The 22,043-nt window shown below is 34.1% G+C and overlaps 1 protein-coding gene across 2 annotated transcripts in view; it reads right to left on the reverse strand.

Annotated features, from left to right (window-relative positions):
- LOC111053501 overlaps nt 1–22,043 on the reverse strand; it is a 191,262-nt gene that overhangs the window by 78,918 nt on the left and 90,301 nt on the right. The window lies entirely within an intron of this gene.

Consider the following 22,043-nt stretch of genomic DNA (forward strand, 5'->3'; position numbering starts at 1 on the left):
ATATCTGTATTCGTACAGATATAATGAGAGATATCAGATATCTATATATATATAAAAGCGAAATGGCACTCACTCACTGACTGACTGACTGACTGACTGACTGACTCACTCACTCACTCACTCGCAGAACTAAAAATCTACTGGACCAAAAATGTTCAAATTTGGTAGGTATGTTCAGTTGGCCCTTTAGAGGCGCACTAAGAAATATTTGGCAATATTTTAACTCTAAGGGTGGTTTTTAAGGGTTTAAAGTTTGTCTTTTAGCATGTATATCCTTCTTATTCTCTTAATTATAATTGAAGAATGTCCATACCATATGTTAATATAGAACTATAATCTAGTGAGAGTACCTCTTCAAAACAGTTGATAACTGGTAACTAAATTAATAATTTTGTAAGGTTGGCATTAAGTTGAGTTGACTTTGTTAGGTTGGCACCAAGTTGGAGATTGAAATGCATTTATCGAGGAAAAATTGATTGAGCACTTCTACTTTCAATCAGAGCTATTCCTGAGAATACTAGCCGTCAGGCTCGCTTCGCTCGCCATATCCGTTTAGCCAGACGTTTAGTCTGGACCCCCGACTGGATCGTCCTAACATATGATAAAAACGCTCAAATGAAAAATGCAGGCGAGCGAAGCGAGCCTGCTGATCTCATTCTTGGACGATCCAGTCGGGGGTCCAGGGGGCCGAGCCCCCTGGCTAGACGGATATGGCGAGCGAAGTGAGCCTGACGGCTAGTATGCTTATTATATCTGAATTAATACAGAATCAGTAAGATACAATAGTTATTTGTATATCTAGAGTGAAAAATGCCACTTTTTCTACCTGAAGGGGAAAGATTGATGCCCGAGGCGAAACCGAGGGCAACAATTTCCCTGAGAGAGAAAATGCATTTTTAATTGGTGATATAGACAGCATTCTTCCTCCACCTACATTTCCATAAAAACTGCAAGTAAATCATTATTTTAATAACTTACATATTGGTGACAATGTTTCCTAACAACATAACCTAAGATCTAGAACTTAGTAACCAGTCTTCTACTGATTGTCACTGCCGATCTATCGGCAAAAGTTGTAACAATTATATCAGCTGGGCGGCTACCAAAAATGGCTGACTCCAGATCACGCGTTTCAGATTTGAATTGCAGATGAAAAATATTTGTTGGCTGGTATTTTGAATAGAATAAAATATTTTAAGAATTGTATACATTTTATCGTCTACTAATATTCAGTATGTAGAATCAAAGGAACATGTATTTCATGAGTTGATCAAATTCCTTGTTGTGATATTTAATTTAGTTGGCACAATGACTACTCTATTATGCTTCCTCATCTGAGCTTAGACATTCTATCCTATTTCCAATGTAAGTTTTCAAAATAAGGATGCTTCCCATGTTATTTAAATGGAGCTATTCTTCCTCCATAGGGAGTTTTTCAGTTTTTTAGTACCGAGAGCAAAATAGTAAAACTTTAGTATTATGTTCCAGGGAGTGAAGTAAGTACTTAAGACAGTAGGTGGAGGAACCACTATAATTATACTAAGCTTAGCATCAACTGATGAAGAGTGGAATGCACGTGTTCATGGCACATGAGTCTGTACCCACCTATAGATACAATAATTTCTTAACTCATTATGAAATGAATGATTGGGAAATGAGCAATAACAGGTTTAAAGACCAAAACTGTTCCTTTTCCAAATTTTGATAGAAATAGTTGGAATATTAGTTACTTTTATCAATTCCAAATTTTTGTCCATTTTTTAGTACAGAATATTCATAAATGTGAAATTAGGAACCTAGATATATTAATTCTTTTAGTTCTAGAAAACCAATTAAAAATAGTTCACTAAATCATCACTGATAACTGTAAAATATTGTAGTCTATTAATTGGGAAATTTAACTTCCTAAAATGTTATTATAGCTACTTCTTAAATCAAAGCTGTGAAGAATGAATCCTCAAAACTTCATAAATGTTCATCTGTTACCAAATTTGAAACGATCTGTTAAGAAAATTTCAAATTCGGGGCTCAATATCTCAAAAAGTATAACAGAAAATTTATAGAATGTCTTTAATTTCTTGGTAGTATCCAAATCGAAAAAAAGCTTATATCTCAATAATTGAAGAATAAAAAATAATAATTCTTGAGAAGAGTTTTTTTTGTAACTTTATAGTATTCAAATCAAAAACGTCACGCAACCTTATGCATAGCCTTTGAGCGAGACCATATTGGGCGTTTTATCAGGCGTCAACCCAATCAGCCGATCGGAGAGCTTTCTGCCTTGTTGACTCTGAAAACGCCTAATATGAACTCACCCCTTAATTCATGAATTTCTCAGATTCAGATGATATTCGGGCTATGGATAGGGGTTGACCTGACAAGTGTCATGCTATAATATGAGGCGTTTCGCTACAATACAGTGTGAGTTATTCACTCAAACATAATATCTTCCCTCCACTCTGTGAGCAGAGAAATCACTTCTTCAATTGCTTATATCTCAAAGATAGGAGTGAATTTCGACAATGTGATGACATATTATTGTTTCTCTTGTCAATTCGTGAGAGTTTGAGCGATTTTAATGTGTCTGCACGCTGAGGATGGGGCCTAGCCTTGAAACGCGTTTCAACTTAACAATTGAGTCCAGAAGTTGTACAAGCACTGTTGTGGAAGTGCAAATAGTAATTTAAAAGATTTATTTACTCATATGATTATACCATAGAGAAATATAGCATAAGAAGATCCCTTGGCTTATGGAATTTATGTTTCAATGCTAACTCAAGCCAATAGTCCTAGCAGTTCTATCTCGTGTGCTATGTGACGCTGGTAGCCTCTCATACTGTGCCGTTCTTACACTCTCACCCCTACAAAACAGTAATAATAATAGACGGTAGCATAGCCACCTCTAATATAAGGCCCCGGCCTACGATATTGCAACGTCGCAGTGTAGGCCTAGAATCTAATACATGATTGGTAAAAAAGATTTTAAAAAATACCAGCTGATCTTTCTCACCAATCATGTATTAGATTCTAGGCCCACGCTGCAACGTTGCAATATCGTAGGCCGGGGTATAGTATTAGAGGTGGCTATGACGGTAGTCGACTTGAGTTAACGAAAAATCGTCTTGAAATTTGGAACATAAACGCTCTCTACCATTGTCATATACCTTCCGATTACCGATAAAGAAGGCACTGGCTGACGATTTCATTCATATGGCTATGTACAATACGAAGTTATTATGATGAGAGTAAACAAAAAATAAAGTGTTATAATTTCCCATCAATGAGTTAATTTATTATTAAAAACCCGGCTAAGCTCTAGCCGGTGTGCTCCCCCTGCTATCTCAGTTATTATTGAAGATATCGACTCAAATTTTTTTTTAAATGAAGCGCGCTAGCATATTTTTATACCATTTGATTCAATTTTAATATTAGAAATAGCTGTTTCAAAACTAACCTTTTTCTGAAGAAAGGACGATTCTAAATTATAATGATTTGTATCAACTATTATTAAAGATATTATGGGACTCAATATTTTTAATGAAAGAAGAAGAAAAAATACGTGTTGGTAACTGAATAACAATTCTAATCAATGAAATTTAATGTTATTAATATTAACAGCAAATTTTGAATTTTGTCCAACCTATAATCCTATCATGTTTTACTAGCACCATAAAGTTGTAGAGTTATGGAGTTGCTGCTATATTCTCTAAAGGTCACAAATTTGAAGCATGCGTAATAGAGTTGTCATCGGTTTTTGAAATTGCTCGATAAGGAAGATTCCGATTTAAACTTGTTCGATTAATGATTCAAGAGTTCAATATTTATTTTATTGTTTTTTTATTGTTATTGTTTTACAAACTTCAATTTGATATATTTAAATTATAATTTGATCTACATTTTTTCCAATAATTGGAATAGTTTTTTTTGAAAAAATTGGTAACCCTAATGGGTGAAGTAACTAAATTTGTGAAGTCTCATTTAGGTATTAATAATTAAATTTTATTTATTTATTCAATCATTCAGAATTATACAACTTACAGAAAAGTACCACAGGCTAACTTATGATTAAAACGGTTCCAGTTATAATTTTCACTATCTTCAATTTTTTCAAAAAAATTACAATTTTGGGAAAAAATCATTTTAATTAGAACTCAAATGTATCAAATTTGAAAAAAAAATATTCTAATCCCATCAAAGAGGCTAACCATTAATGCTGACCACATTTTCTCCTGTATTTAATGCTATTGATGAAGTTGATAGGAAATCTGGAAAATATCAAAAATGTGCTGGTTGTTTGCCTGAAAAATGTTGAGAATATTTTTAAATGGAGCTAACCATTACTGCTGACCACATTTTTTCCTGTATCTAACGATATTGATGAAACCCTACCTACCAAAGTTTGATGTGACTATCAAACCTTAAGTGATGAAGACTGAGCAAGTCTGAGGGTTGCTCAGTCTTTATCTGGTAAGGCTTTGTTATATTAGGTTGGAAAATGCTTGGTTAGAGGGGAGCTCAATGGTTGGGCTGGACTGCATTTGTTAGTTTGAGTTAGGCTTTGTTAGGTTGGGGATAATAAAAAACTCAGGTTACAAAGGTTTGGGTTGAAAAAGGTTAGGTTAGGAGAGTTTTGGTTAGGGGAGGTTGGGTTGGAAAGATTTTGCATAGAAAGGATTTGGTTAGGAAGTCTTAGCTTAGAAACACTTAGGTTGAGAAAATCTTAGGTTGGGAAAAGCTTAGGTTAGGAGAAACTTAGGTTAGGAAAAGCTTTGGTTGGGGAAAGCTTCGATTAGGAAATGCTTAGGTTAAAAAAAGCACAAGTTGGGGAAAGCTTATTTTGGGGAAAAATTGGTTAGGAAAAGCTAAGGTTGGGAAAATCTAAGGTTAGGGAAAGCCTATGTTAGGGAAAGCTCAGGTTAGGAGAAGCTAAAGTTAGGAAAAGCTTTGGTTAGGAAAGCTTGGGTTAGGGAAAGCTTTGGTTAGTGAAAGCTTAGGTTAGGGAAAGCTTTGAGTTGGGAGAAACTTAGGTTAGGAGAAGCAAAGGTTAGGAGAAGCTTAGGTTAGGATAAGCTTAGGTCAGGAAAAAGTCAAGTGTTAGGGAAAGCTTAGGTTAGAAGAAGCTAAGGTTAGGAGAAGCTAAGGTTAGGTAAAGCTTATGTTAGGAAAAGCTTTAGTTAGGGAAAGCTTTGGTTAGTGAAAGCTTAGGTTAGGGAAAGCTTTAGGTTAGGAAAAACTCAAGTTAGGTGAAGCTTAGGTTAGGAAAAGCTTAGGTTAGGAAAATCTCAGATTAGAAAAAGCTTAGTTTAGGAGAGATTTGGTCTTGTCCCAGGCTCAGTAAGCTTTGGTCATACTTGTTCAGCTTAGTAATTATTTGACTTGATTCAAGAGTTCTGTTGTGTATTTTTGAAAGAATAAGAACTCTCAGAAGAATTATTTCAATGATCTTTATATTGTTGAATCAAATACGATACAGAATAGAGAATACTAGAAAAGGTGAACAGCGCCTTATGAATGTGTCTGTCTTTGTCCCGGTTGCACAACAGCCGGTTAAATTTCAACCGTGATTAATTTCACGAGAACCAATCAGAGAAGGCCTTTTTGATAAGACGGCTTCTCTGATTGGTTCTCGTAGAATTGATCATGGTTAAAATTTAACCGGCTGTTGTGCAACCGACACTTTGTGTTTCAAATTCAATGTCTGATCTTTTCGAATGTTGTAGTGTAGAAATGTACAATGGATAATAATTTAGATTATAATGCAAATGTTTGTAATAATCATATCATATTCATGTATAATAAATGTTGTTGGTAATAAATTGAATCAGTGTCTTCTTCATTTCTGTGCAATATTTTATGTTGGCTACTCTGTATAGGCGGTAGTTCAAAACTAGTTGATTCAATTGAAATTTATCATTGTCATAAGAAAATGTGATCAAAAGTAAAGGTTTGTACATTGTTCGCCACTTCTTCAACTCCTAGTTCTTAACATTATAGTTCTTTCCATACTCTAAGAGTCTCTACTTTTGAAAAATCTCTTCATCTTAACTCTTGAATCCTATCTCAATGTTCAATTCTTCTATTCAATCATCTTAATTACTATAAATGTAAATGACTTGAGCCTGACATAAATTGACCAGAACCTAATTGTTTTTTTAATGTTTAAATTAGTATTTTAGAATAAAATTTATATTACCGACACCTATTTTTTTCTTCCTCTTCAATTTGAAAAAAATTTGATTGATATCTTCAAAAATAGTTGAGATACAATTGTGCAATACAATATTGTGGGATACAATTGTTAGTCACATATTATGAAAAATTACCAATTTCTGTTCTGTTTCAGGGTCAGCTTTAGAAAATTAATGTTAATTTACTGAAAAATCCCCAGAATAATATCAAATTTCTATTTAATTCATCGATTAATCAATTATATTGTATTCCAATGTCCATGCTTGCCTGCAGTTACCTCTTCAATCACTTTCGAAGAAGTTGAATTGATGCGAATATTCATTCGAGCAATCGCTTATTTTGAAATCTTTAATTCGGCCATATACGAGTCAGCTGTGCTATTGGCTTCATTAATCACAGTTCATTCTTCATTGTTCACATATCCTCATTCTTCATTGTTGAGTCTCACTTCAGAAATTCAAACTGTTTCTTTTAATGTTTTAATTAGTCTTTCAAAATAAAATTCATAGAAGCAACACCTATTTTTCCTTCTTCTTTCATCAGAAAAAAAATTGAGTTGATACCTTCAAAAATAGTTAAGATAATAATATATTTAGAATCGTCCTTTCTTCAAAATAAGGTTAGTTTTGAAACAGCTATTTCTAATATTAAAGTCGAACTAAATCATATAAAAATAGGCTAGCGCGCTTTATTTTTTCCTCCTCTTTCATTTAAAAAAAATTTGAGTCGATATCTTCAATAATAACTGAGATAACAGGGGGAGCATACCGGCTAGAATTTTGCCAGTAATACGCTAAATACTACAACATCAAGATGAGCGAGATTGAACGTTTGGAATCTTCTATTCAGACTTTACTTATTATCATAGTTACTAGACAAAGTGAATTGACTCAAACGTTAATAAATACGAATGCCAGTGACAATCGTGAAGAGGCGGTAAGTGGAATTCCATTTGACAGGTTTGATGAATCTTTGGAAGACTTTGACTCTTACACTGATAGGTTAGCTGCCTACTTTGAGGTTCAAAATGTACCAGACAATAAAAAGTTTAGTGTTTTATTTCGCTAATTGGACCAAAACTTTACAGTCTCCTGAAAACTCTATGGTATATGTTGTCATTAATTATGGCGCAATTGTATCTCAGCTATTTTTGAAGATATTGACTCGATTTTTTTTATGAAATGAAAGAGAAAGAAAAAATAGGTGTCACTAGCCTAATTTCAACTCAAAAAACGATTCTAAATAATATTAATGCCACTTCAAAAATCTCAGATGAACTAACCTTATTTTCAGTAGACGATGCCTGTAGTATTGAACTAATTAATGACTCGCAAATAATATAGCATATACTATGATTATGCTTTATGCAATATTAAAGGATTATATCAAATGAAAATTCATTCTTATTTATTTTCTTCATAAATTTTTATGTTTCAAAAGGCCGGACGGGTAACGCCATTTTTCCATAGACACACACTACTTGATGAATGATGACGACAGACGACATATTGACTATCATGTTTCGATACTTCAATCTAGTATCGATATTTTTAGTCAATCGTCTATAATATTATTACATCGCCTACTAGATCTACATGGCCAGAGCATACAGCCGATCAGCTGTTCAAAAGCGTACATTTCAACCCGTGTTTACATTGAAATCCCTATAAATATAAAGCCTTGTACACACGTCCGTACAGATTCGCGCGAACAACCGTATGCACACCTGCCTCAGCATTCACTGTACGTCCTTGTGGACGCGATCCACATATGCCTCGGCATTCAAAAAGCTATCTGATTTGCAGACGACACGAAGACATGGTAGATGCAGTGAACTCTAAACTAACTTTACTTTACTTTACTTAGAGTTCACTGGGTAGATGTAGATTTTCCACAACATGACAACAATGGCGCCATTCCATAATTGAAGATAGTTATCACAAATTGCAGCAGTATCATTTTATTTCAATGACTTATATAATAAAATCAAAAATAAAACTTGACAAACGATGTTGGTGGGTTGAACGATTGTAGGTTGAAGTAAGGAAATAAATTGCTGTAATTGAAATAAAATGACATAATATTGACAACCCAAACTTTATTAGGTTGTCAAAACATTATCTTGTTAATATACTGAATCGAATTCAACTAGTTATCTAAACAAAAAATGATATCATCATGAGGGAAGCAATAACTCCACAAGAACGATTGGCTCTAACTTTGAGATTCTTGGCATTAGGCGATTCATTTGTTGGTTTCCAATATCTATTCTGAATCTCAAAAAAAGAAAATTTCTACAATAATTCCAGAAGTTTTGATGACCTAATCAAAGCACTCAACACTGTCTCACAAAATTGACAGTCTTCTTTAAAGAAATTAGCCATAAATTGAATCAAATACTAAATTGCTGCCCATTTTAAACTAACTCTGCTCATACACATGACAAAACAAGATTCTCCAAAAGATTAGCTTCAAGATTTACCTTTAAGGGAATACTAGTTCAAAGTTTGAATAAATCTCTCTATACATAGCCTAGCTATCTAAAATTTATAATATCATATTGAAGATTACAATTTTAATTAACAACTCTGATTGATAACATGAAACAAACACAATATGATTTGATAGCCACAGTAAAATAATATTTGAGCTATACTTTCTTGTAGGAACCCTGTAGAGGAGCTTTTTCCACTTAAATTATGCAGTTCTAAATTTGTTAATCATGATACAAATCCATGCATGTTTCTATTTAAATATTTGACAATCCACATATCCTACAAAAATCCTACAATTTACAATTAGTTATTGGATCACAATTTGATTTGTCATTCATTAACCTAATTCATTGGAATTAGGTTATGACGCCTTCAATGTTTACGTTTTGCCTCACCCGTATGGCAAAATCGCGCCCACACGTACATTCAATGCTCGCCCGAGGCGCCTTTGAGCACGTCAAAATACCGACAGGGTTCCGGTTCGCCCACATGCCTCAGCGAACAGTGTCCACACGTGCGAATGCAAGCCCATACACTATGCTCACCCGAGGCAAACGTACGTGTGTACACCGTTTAAGCCTTGTCAGTGCCTACTAAAGATCTACATGGCCAGAACATACAGCCGATCAGCTGTTCAAAAGCGTACACTTCAACCCGTGTTTACATTGAAATCCCTATGTCGAGTGGAATTTTTCATGAATAAACGCTAATAATTCAACTGATAACTACTTTTTCGAAAAAAGGGTTCTTATTTTCTTTTACCAATACAATTTTTGTCCTTCATCATGAATTTTAAGGGTAGTAATCATTGAGTTCTCTTAATATTCTTAGTTATTGGTTAACCAATTTGTAGGTTAGCCTTGTTTTAAATTAGCTTTTTCAAATTCAAACACATATTTCAATTATTGTCAAAAAATATAGTGTAAAGTTGAGTTGCTTGAGCTTTGAATTAGGTCTACCTATTGTTTTTTTTCAATTTTGATTACAGTATTGCTCAATTTCTACAAGAGGAATTACAATCACAGCTTTTGTAGTATGCTAATATTTATAGCTTTATTCGATTTAAGAAATTTTTAGATAAAACATAATTTTTTTGAAAAGGTGAATAGGTAGGCTATCACTCATTTTATCATATAAGTCACTATTGGAATAAGAATTCTTCTCAAATCATAACAAGAATGGCTTGAAATAGAAAACTTTTGCAGTGTTGGTTATCTTTAGTATTAAAACAGAACATACAGTACGGTATTTCTAACAATATTATTATAAACGAAAATATGTGATCAATGATTATACTGCTAGCTTACTCAGTAAAGGATTTTAATATTCAGTCTGATCCAGTAAATTACATATCATTTTTATCTAATCTGTTTCTACTCTTAACAGAGTTTGACACAATTTGAAATTTGACGATTCCCCGATCCAAGACCGTGAGGAATACATCTTACTCATCGGAAGTAAGTACTGGTAAGTAGTATTCTTTATGGGTTATGGCTGATCGATACAGAGTAAATAATAATTTGTTGTAGAGTGAGATATCAGAGTTCTTGTATTTATATCATATGTAAGACCATGTCGTATCATGAAAAATCTATGTATATTCTTCAATAGTGCTAATGAACCAATGCTATGTTGCTCTGGTAGGATACTACTTAAAAGATTTATTCTTGGTCACAAAAGTAATAGTATGAATAATATCCTGAAACATGAGAATAAGGGTATGATCACATTGAATGGGTATGTGCAAATTTTCGTCGAATCATGCATGACCCGAAAAACAAAATTTGAAAAATGCTATTGAAACATGTTGTTCACACTGAATGCAACCAAGTGCTTACAGTGTGAGTGTTCCTCTTCCTCTTTTCAGATATTGTACGTTTCTCGTCTGCAAGCTTGGTTATGCATAATTAAGCGCGCTCTTGCACAAATTATATTAATATTCATAATGGTCTCTTCTATCATGCAAAGGCTAGAGTCCCCCAGCTGAGTCAAGATTATCCGCTAAATGGCAGTGATATCATTATAGCGCAATTAATAATCCAATTCAGTGTTGCTATAAATTTGTCTTTTCATTCCTTGAACTGTTATTTCATATTATGCTAAAAAATTGTATGAAATTTTAACATTTTCTGCTCATTAGGTTTTGAAAATACTGATAAAACACAGATAAACACTGGAAATGCCAATATCTAGCACACCTTCTAGGCCCTGCAATAGCCTACTTAACTAATACACCTCAAGTTACCTGAAATTTTGTACCAAACGTAAGAATTCTCTCTTGAATTTTTAAAAAGCTAAGAAAACGCTGGTAAGAGCAAAAAAAATCGCCTATTCTGGGCGATATAGAAGTCAATAAGGTTTAGCTATTTTGAATTTCTAGACCCTATAACTGAACTTGTATTCAACATTTTTCTGTCAATTCTTGAAAAAGTGCATACCATATTGGCCATCTTTGAATTTTTTTTCAATTACGGTCTCAGTCACTACACCTCCATGTTTACGGAGGTAGTAGTGTCTTAGTGCACCTCTAGAAGGTTGAACATTAACTATATTTCATTTTGATAACTTTAAAGTGAAAAAACACTCATATTCTTTTGGTGGCGACTACCGTTTTGAGTTTCTGTTCGGCTTGAGAATGTACAACACACCAGCACTAAACGGTCGTCGTTACACCAAAAGAATGTGTTTTTTCAGTTTAAAGTTATCAAAATACAATAGACTTTGTAATAATATTGGTAAAAAATATGGATAATCAACAACGAATCAACTGAAACACGACTTTCTTACTTATCCGGGTGAGTAAATAGATTAATGGGTAAAAGAATGAGTGTCATTTTACTTCTACCTAATATATATTAATATAATATATAATGTCAAAAAACTGATATGTTTATACTTCATTAAGTTTTGAAGCTCTGCTATTCGAATTACAGCGCGATCTTTAATAACTTCTGCTTTATTAATTAGCCACAGTTGTGGGATCAGAGGAAACACATACCGTAATTCAAAACACTACTAGCAGTCTTAATGATTCTAAACTTCGAAGAAAAGAAAGTATAGGTATATACAGTAGTTCAATTGAAATATTATTCATGATTGTAAATGTCATAATGTCAATGAAACAATTACGGTGTTAAACTATACAAATTTTGTAGACCTACCAGGGTACGCTATTTTATAAATTGTAACTCATTCTCTATTAAATGTATGCCAGCTATGAATCATATTAAGTCTGAAAAAGCTTTGATAATATATATATGTAATATTTATCCTACATGATTCAAAATCAACACATTTTTACTTGAAAGTTTTGAAAAAATAATGAATTTAGTCTTAAACTCCAGAATAGAGTTGAGCGCACCCATAAATACATCGTACTTAAATTCGTTTAAAAAGAAACTAATTTAGATTATCAACAATGTTTTTATAATTTATTGTTGATCAATAACATGATAATTCTTATTTATAAACCATGACTCGGCTAAACATAATACTTTTGTAAAAGAAGTAAGTTTGAATTTGAATAAGCTATCTTGAAACATGTAACCTACAAATTGGTTAACCAATAACTAGAAATATTAATATAATTCAATGATAACTACCCTTGAAATTTATGATGTAAGTTAAAATTTGAATTGGAAAAATGATTTAACTCTATAACTTAGCTACATTATATTGAGACAATATAATTTTCGTGATATTTCTTTAAACTATTGCTGTCTTTTTTAATAATAAGCAATTGTAATTCCACTGAAGTTTATAATTCAGTATTTCTTAGAGTTCATAGACCTATTATTCCAATTTTATTTTTTTATAGAAATCCTAGAAAAAATAATTCTTCACTCGCACCGACTAGCCCAAAATTAGTTGAAAAGGTAAGCTTGAGTAGGCCTAATATGGACTTATTAACAATTATAGGCTAATGAATTGTACTTTTTATATAGATCTATTGTAGGCCTACATTGCTAATATATTGTATACGGTACTCATTTTTTTTAAATTGAATAGGAAGAAAAATAGGTATCCATAGCCTACTATAAATTTTATCCTAAAATACTAATTTAAACATTAGAAAAACAAGTTTTAATTTCTGGAGTGAGATTCAACAATGGAGAGTGAGGTTATGTCAACAATGAAGAAAGAAGCCAATGTCACAGCTGACTCCGAGAAATGGCCTAGTTGAAGATTTAAAAATAAGCGATTGCTCGAATGAATGTAGTCATCAATTCAACTTTTTCGAAAGTGATTGAAGAGTAACTGCAGGCAAACTTGGACATTGAAATACCATATTGATTTCTACTTGATGAAATGGATATCAGATATCATTCTAGTCTCAAGTCATTCACATTTATAGTAATGAAGTTGATTGAAAATTCAATTGAACATTCAGATAGGATTCAAGAGTTAAGATTGAAGATGTTTTTCAAAAGGTAGAGTTTAAGATTAAAGAGATTTTTCAAAAGGTGGAGGTAAGAAGTCTTGGAGAATAGAATGAACTTTCAAGTTCAGAACTAGGAGTTGGAAAGAGTTGAACAAGGTACAAACCTTTACTTTTGAGAACATTTTCTTATGACAGCAATGAATTTCAATTGAATGAACTCTTGAAATAAGTCAAATAATTGCTAACCTAACCAAGTCTGACCAAAGCTTACTGAGCCTGAGCCAAGAACAAATCTCTCCTAACCTATGCTTTCCCTAACCTAAGCCTTCCCTAACCTGAGCTTTTTCTAACCTAAGCTTTTTCTAATCTGAGATTTTCTCAATCTTAGCTTTCCCTAACCCAAGCTCTTTCTAACCTTAGCTTCTCCTAACTTGAGCTTTCCTAACCTAAGCTTTTCTCAACCAAAGCTTCTCCTAACCTAAGTCTTTCCTAATCTTAGCTTCACCTAACCTAACTTCTCCTAACCTTAGCTTCTCCTAACCTGAACATCTCCTAACCCAAGCTTCTCCTAACCCAAGTTTTCCCTAATCTTAGCTTCTCCCAACCTAAGCTTCTCCCAGCCTAAGCTTCTCCTAACCTAAACAACTCCTAACCTAAGATTTTCCCATCCTAAGCTGTCCCTAACCTAAGCTTTCTCCTACCTAAGCTTTCCCTAACCTAAGCTTATCCCAACCTAAGCTTTTCCCAACCTTAGTTCCTCCTAACCTAAGCTTTCCCTAATCTTAGCTTTTCTAAACCTAAACCTCTCCAACCTTATCCTAACTTGAGCTTCTCCTAACCTGAGCTATTCCCAACCCAAGCTTTTCCCAACCATAGCTTCCCCTAACCTCAGCTTCTCTCAACCTGAGCTTTTTCCTAACTTAAGCTTCTCCCAACCTTAGCTTCTCCTAACCTAAGCTTTTCCTAACCAAAGCTTCTCCTAACCTGAGTTATTTCTAATCTTAGCGTCTCCCAACCTAAGCCTCTCCTAACCAAAACAGCTTTTCTCACCTAAGCTTTTCTAACCTAAGCATCTCCTCACCCAAGCTTTTCCTAACCTAAGCTCCTCCTTACCTAAGCTTTTCCTAACCTTAGTTTTTCCTAATATGAACTTTCCTGACCTAAGCTTTTCCAATCAATTCTTCTTCTAATCTAAAGTTCCCCAACCTAATCTCATCTAACTATAGTTCTCCCAATCTATATTTTTTTTTTTTAATTGAACCTTTCCTACCTTCAATTTCCTAACCTAAGTTTTATTATCCCCAATCTAACAAAGCCCAACTCAAACTAACAAATTCAGCTCAGTCCAACCACTACCTCTGTAAACAAAGCCGTAGCACATCTGTGTGACATCAGCACAGGTAGGGCTCCTACACCAATAAAAATTCGTTGATCTCAGCTGATCTATATCAGCTAGTGTTTCTATTGGTGTAGGAGCCCTACCTGTGCTGATGTCACACGAATGCACTATGGCCTCGTTTACAGAGGTAGTGGTCCAACCCAATGAAATCCAACCTAACTTTTCCCAAAGCTAGCATAGCCCAACCTAATCTAACAAAGCCTAACCAGGTAAGGTTTGGTAGTCACATCGAACTTTGGTAAGTAAGGTTTCATCAATAGCATTAGATAGAGGAGAAAATGGGGTCAGCAGTAATGGTTATCTCCATATAAAAATATTCTGAGCATTTTTCAAGCAAAAATTGGCAATTTTTTGTATTATTCAGATTTCCTTTCAACTTCAATTATCAATACCTAAATGAGACCTCAAAATTTTAGTATCCACTAGAGTTACTTTTATCTTTTCAGAATAATACTTCCAATTATGGAAAAAATGTAGATTGAATCAGAATTCGAATATATCAAATCAAAGTTTGTGAGAAAATAATAAAGAAAAACATTGAAATGAATATTGAACTATTGAATCAGTAATCGAACAAGTGATGACCGGAATCTCTCTTATTGAGCAATTACAAAAAACGATGACACTGTTAAGCATGCTTCAAACTTGTGATCATTTGGATAGAGCAACAACTCTATAACTCTACAACTCTTTGGTGCATGTAAAAACATTATAGGTTAGGCAAAATTCAATATTGGTTATTAATATGAATAATATTAAATTTCATCAATACTAATTGTTATCCAGCTGCCGAGACCTATTTTTTCTCCCTCTTTCATTAGAAAAAAATTGAAATCTTCAAAAAATATCATGTTCAATAATAAAAAATATCACCTTTTCGTTTTCATAGCCTTCCCTAACCTGAGCTTTTTCTAACCTAAGCTTTTTCTAATCTGAGATTTTCTCAATCTTAGCTTTCCCTAACCCAAGCTCTTTCTAACCTTAGCTTCTCCTAACTTGAGCTTTCCTAACCTAAGCTTTTCTCAACCAAAGCTTCTCCTAACCTAAGTCTTTCCTAATCTTAGCTTCACCTAACCTAACTTCTCCTAACCTTAGCTTCTCCTAACCTGAACATCTCCTAACCCAAGCTTCTCCTAACCCAAGTTTTCCCTAATCTTAGCTTCTCCCAACCTAAGCTTCTCCCAGCCTAAGCTTCTCCTAACCTAAACAACTCCTAACCTAAGATTTTCCCATCCTAAGCTGTCCCTAACCTAAGCTTTCTCCTACCTAAGCTTTCCTAACCTAAGCTTATCCCAACCTAAGCTTTTCCCAACCTTAGTTCCTCCTAACCTAAGCTTTCCCTAATCTTAGCTTTTCTAAACCTAAACCTCTCCAACCTTATCCTAACTTGAGCTTCTCCTAACCTGAGCTATTCTCAACCCAAGCTTTTCCCAACCATAGCTTCCCCTAACCTCAGCTTCTCTCAACCTGAGCTTTTTCCTAACTTAAGCTTCTCCCAACCTTAGCTTCTCCTAACCTAAGCTTTTCCTAACCAAAGCTTCTCCTAACCTGAGTTATTTCTAATCTTAGCGTCTCCCAACCTAAGCCTCTCCTAACCAAAACAGCTTTTCTCACCTAAGCTTTTCCCAACCTTACCTCCTTCAAACCTGAACTTTTCCTAATCCAAGCTTTTCCTAACCTAAGCATCTCCTCACCCAAGCTTTTCCTAACCTAAGCTCCTCCTTACCTAAGCTTTTCCTAACCTTAGTTTTTCCTAATATGAACTTTCCTGACCTAAACTTTTCCAATCAATTCTTCTTCTAATCTAAAGTTCCCCAACCTAATCTCATCTAACTATAGTTCTCCCAATCTATATTTTTTTTTTTAATCGAACCTTTCCTACCTTCAATTTCCTAACCTAAGTTTTATTATCCCCAATCTAACAAAGCCCAACTCAAACTAACAAATTCAGCTCAGTCCAACCACTACCTCTGTAAACAAAGCCGTAGCACATCTGTGTGACATCAGCACAGGTAGGGCTCCTACACCAATAAAAATTCGTTGATCTCAGCTGATCTATATAAGCTAGTGTTTCTATTGGTGTAGGAGCCCTACCTATGCTGATGTCACACGAATGCACTATGGCCTCGTTTACAGAGGTAGTGGTCCAACCCAATGAAATCCAACCTAACTTTTCCCAAAGCTAGCATAGCCCAACCTAATCTAACAAAGCCTAACCAGGTAAGGTTTGGTAGTCACATCGAACTTTGGTAAGTAAGGTTTCATCAATAGCATTAGATAGAGGAGAAAATGGGGTCAGCAGTAATGGTTATCTCCATATAAAAATATTCTGAGCATTTTTCAAGCAAAAATTGGCAATTTTTTGTATTATTCAGATTTCCTTTCAACTTCAATTATCAATACCTAAATGAGACTTCAAAATTTTAGTATCCACTAGAGTTACTTTTATCTTTTCAGAATAATACTTCCAATTATGGAAAAAATGTAGATTGAATCAGAATTCGAATATATCAAATCAAAGTTTGTGAGAAAATAATAAAGAAAAACATTGAAATGAATATTGAACTATTGAATCAGTAATCGAACAAGTGATGACCGGAATCTCTCTTATTGAGCAATTACAAAAAACGATGACACTGTTAAGCATGCTTCAAACTTGTGATCATTATTTTGGATAGAGCAACAACTCTATAACTCTACAACTCTTTGGTGCTTGTAAAAACATTATAGGTTAGGCAAAATTCAATATTGGTTATTAATATGAATAATATTAAATTTCATCAATACTTATTGTTATCCAGCTGCCGAGACCTATTTTTTCTCCCTCTTTCATTAGAAAAAAATTGAAATCTTCAAAAAATATCATGTTCAATAATAAAAAATATCACCTTTTCGTTTTCATAGAATAAATAAAGATAAAAGTTACATATAAAAGTTCCAAAATAATTTTCCATACCTATTTTAAATTGTTTTTATAAAAAAAAATATTGTAAAGCAATAGTAAACTTATAGCCTATCAAAAGCTGAAATCGATGCAGGAGTTTCATAGGGAAAATTATTGATATCAATAAATCGATAATCCCATGCACCATCGAAAAACATTGATTCATCCTGCACAGGCTATCGCTATCACAGTTGATACTATGGTAATCGTTTAAAGTACCATAATTTATATTGTTTAAAACAAAAAAAAACATTCTGAGACAAAGTTAATTTAGATTAATGAGCAAAGAATACAAGATACAAGTATTTCAACAGTAAATAAAGAGTAAAAATACTGACTAAGTACTGATAATAAGGTTAGTTCCTGTGATATTTTCGAAATGCCTTTAATATTATTCAGAATAACTTTTTTGAGTTAAAATTAGGCTAGTGACACCTATTTTTCCTTTCTCTTTCATTTGAAAAAAAGATTGAGTCGCTATCTTCAAAAATAGCTGAGATACAAATGTGCCGTAATTAGTAACATTAGCCAACTCTATTATACCCAGAGACAGTTGAATCCAAGACTTTCAAGGATTTAAAAATCATTTAAGCCCAGCACCATTAGTTATTCCAGCTCGGCATACGTTTATCAATCACAAACAACAAGAAGGTGAATCAATAAGCATTTATATGTCTGAGTTGCATAAGTTAGCTGTCCTATGTAAATACAATAATAATACATTGTCAACAATGCTGAGAGACGTCTTTGTTAGTGGCCTGGCCTACGTTCAAAATCAATTCTACATAGACTTTTTGAGGAGGACAATATTACTCTGAAGAAAACAGTAGAGATTGCCTTAGCAATTGAAAAGACATCAATGGGCACACAGAGAATCCTTGAAAATACTAAAAGCAGTTTCATGCAAATTCCAGTTAACAGCATAGATTCAGGGCAACGAAAGTGCTATCAGTGTGGAGAGTCAAATCACATTGCAAAATCCTGCACAAAAAACATTTATTCTGTTCATATTGCAAACGAGACAACCATGTTGTTGATGTCTGCCTTGAAAAGAAAACGCAAAAACACAAAACCACAAAATGCAAAACGCATCAATGTTCTTGATGTCTGCCGTGCAAAAAATGTTGACAATCAAGATGAAACTTCAGTTTTGGATGACTGTGAGACACACGATGATAAACAAGTGCCTATCTACAACATAGAATCCAGTATCAGTAACCCTCCACCAGTTATAGTTACTGTACAAATCAATGGCCACGATACTCCAATGGAATTGGATACTGGAAGTGGAGCTACTGTGATCAGTAATAAAACACTCAAAAGCATCCCTAGTAAAGGTGCTTTGCCCACCAGCACAATTTTCCGAACCTATGAAAATACAGAAATACGTCTGCTAGCAGTTATTCATGTGCATGCCAGCTACAACAACAAATTGGAAACACTTAAACTATACATCACAAAAGAGGACTGCAGCTCAATAATGGGTAGAGATTGGATAAATACCCTTAATATTCTCCCTGAATACCACGGAATAAACAATCTTGAATTCACAAACAACCCAGACTTGAACAAACTATTGACTGCACACACGAATTTATTCAAAAAGACTGTTGAAGTTGCAAAAGATTACACCTACAATATTGAACTAAAGGATGACGCCCAACCCATCTTCAAGCGTGCAAGACCAGTTCCCTTTGCTCTTCAGTCGCAGATTGAAAGTTAAATACACATACTTGTGACAGAAGGTATTATAAGTAAAATGCAATTCTCTGACTGGGCCACCCCAGTGGTTCCAGTTGTGAAGCCCAATGGAGACATACGTCTCTGTGCAGATTATAAAATTAACAGTGAACCCACAGATGTTTATTCCACAACACCCTTTTCCTGGTTATGAATGTGTCTTTGCTAAATTGGCTGGATGGGAATTGTTCACTACATTGGACATAAAAACAGCATTCCTACACATTCCAGCTACTGACAGTACTTCACAGGTACTCACCATAAATACCCACAAAGGACTGTATGCAGTAAATCGATTGATGTATGGCATTAGCTCTGCCCCTGCTGTGTGGCAATCATAATTATATTGATGGAGTTATAGGTCAGATTTCAGGGGTCTGTGTGGTACATGATGATATAATCATTACAGGCAGCTCAGATAGGGAACATCTAGAACGTTTAGAAGTAGTTCTAAAGGAACTAGATGAAAATGATATCAGACTGAATGAAGGAGCATGTAAGTTCATGCAAAGAGAGGTGAAGTACCTTGGATACATAATCGACTGTGAAGGACTTAGGAAGACATCTGACAAGACAGATGCTATTTTGAATGGCAAGACACTGTCAGACAAAAAATAATTGAAAGTCTTCTTAGGAATGGTTTCATTTTATTCTCGATTTGTGGAAAATTTGTCCACAATTGCTGAGCCATTGTACAATTTGTTGAAAAATGATACAGTATTCAAGTGGACTGAGATTAAAGACAGGAGTATGAGAAGAGTAAAGGAAGAAATTGTATCTGACAGAATTCTTGTACACTATAATCCAGATCTTCCTTTGATACTCTCTGTGGATGCATCACCAATTGGATTGGGAGCTATCCTTTCCCATCAAATACAAGATGGAGGAAGACCAATTGCTTCCACATCACGCACCCTCAATAAGAGTGAAAGGAATTATTCACAATTAGACAAGGAGGCCTTGGCAATCAAATGGGGAGTGGAAAAGTTCTTCAACTACATCTATGGAAGAGAGTTCACCTTGAAGACTGACCATAGACCTCTCATACATATTTTTGGAAACAAAAATGGACTACCTGTTCTAAGTGCTACACGACTTTTGCATTATGCACTCCACCTCCAAATGTTTCAGTTTAATATCCAATATGTGCCATCAGAACAGCATGGCAATGCTGACTTCCTGTCCCATCTACCAGCATCTTCACAAGAATTATTCCAGGAACCAGAAGAGGAAGAAAACCACCTTGATGAAATATCATTATTCCAACTTGAAAAAATCAACACTCTACCAATTACATGCCATGACATTAGGAAAGGAACACTGGAAGACCCAAATCTACCGGAAATACTAGATGAATTCTACTAGACCCATATCTACTAGAAATACTGGATAAATTGCAGAAAGGAGTATCTGTGGGAGCAATTACTCATTCTATGTCACTTCACAATGGAGTCATATTTTGTGGAAGCAGAGTCTACATTCCATCAAAATATCAGAGGCTCATTCTCCAAGAGTTCAACAGTGGTCATCTGGGAATACAGAAGATGGAAGCCTTGGCTCGTTCACTTGTGTATTGGCCAAACATTAATGAGGACATTGAAAATACATGCAACAACTGTTCCAACTGTATTAACACACAAAATAATCCAGGGAAGGTTCAAACACACTTCGGGGAATATCCTTCTCCTCCATGGGAAAGAATACATGTGGATTTTGCAGGACCATTCATGGGTCACATCTTTTATAGTAGTGAATACACACTAGTAGTGGGAAAGTGAGAGTACTGAAAAAAAGCTGGCTCAAGGCTGCCCCAAATCTGATTCTTGGTTCTAACCTTGCCCAACCCAATGTAATCTGAACTAACTTAACCTAGCCATACCCCTAATCTCACAATAAATCTCAAATGAAGATCCTCATTCCCACTTTTTTGGAAAAAACTAGATACAGCTTTTTTTTATTTCCTGAATAACTAAGAAACCGTTAATTTTACAAAAAAAATACAGGTATAACTTTTTCCAGTAAATCTAATTACGAATCCATTGACACCCCATTTGTTGAGATTGAACAGAAAATAAGGATCAGTCCCACTCTTATAAGAGAAGTGTAGATCCGGCTTTTTTTATTTCTTGAATAACTAAGAAACCGTTAATTTTACAAGAATAACTTTTTCTATTGATTCTAATTACAAATCCATTGACACCCCATTTGTCAAGATTGAACAGAAAATAAGGATCTTATGGAAAAAGTAGATCCAATTTCTTGAATAACTAAGAAACCAATTATTTTACAAGGATAACTTTTTCCAGTAAATCCATTTGTTAAGATTGAACAGAAAATAAGGATCTTATGGAAAAAATTGGATCCAATTTTTTGAACAACTAAGAAACTGTTGATTTCATCAAAAAGCTACAAGAATAATTTTCTCCAGTAAATTCATTTGTCAAGGGATCTAACTCAACTTTTTCTGAAACTCATTCTTAACACATAGTAATATACCAATTAGCATTCCATTCAGGTCATGGGAATTGCATGAATTTCCATAATTACCTGAAACTACCAATCTTCAATGGACAGTTAAGACAACTTCGAATATATTAAAACCTAGATTCATTATACTTGGATTTCAAAAGAATAGGAAAAATGTTATAACTGCTAACAGGTCACATTTCGATTTCTGTAATCTGAACAATGTTAATCTCTATTTAAATGCTCAATCATTCCCCTATGAAAATATTGCTGGTAATAAACATTCATTGTATCACATGTTCTCTGAATTCCAAAATGAATACCATCCTTATAACAGCAGTACATCAATTGAGTATAAAACATTTGATGAATATGCACCATTGGTTGTTATAGACTGAAGTAAGCAAAATGAACTATTGAAATCTGGAG

This window comes from Nilaparvata lugens, chromosome 9 (genome assembly GCF_014356525.2).
Source record: "Nilaparvata lugens isolate BPH chromosome 9, ASM1435652v1, whole genome shotgun sequence".
NCBI classification, from domain to species: Eukaryota; Metazoa; Arthropoda; class Insecta; order Hemiptera; family Delphacidae; genus Nilaparvata; species Nilaparvata lugens.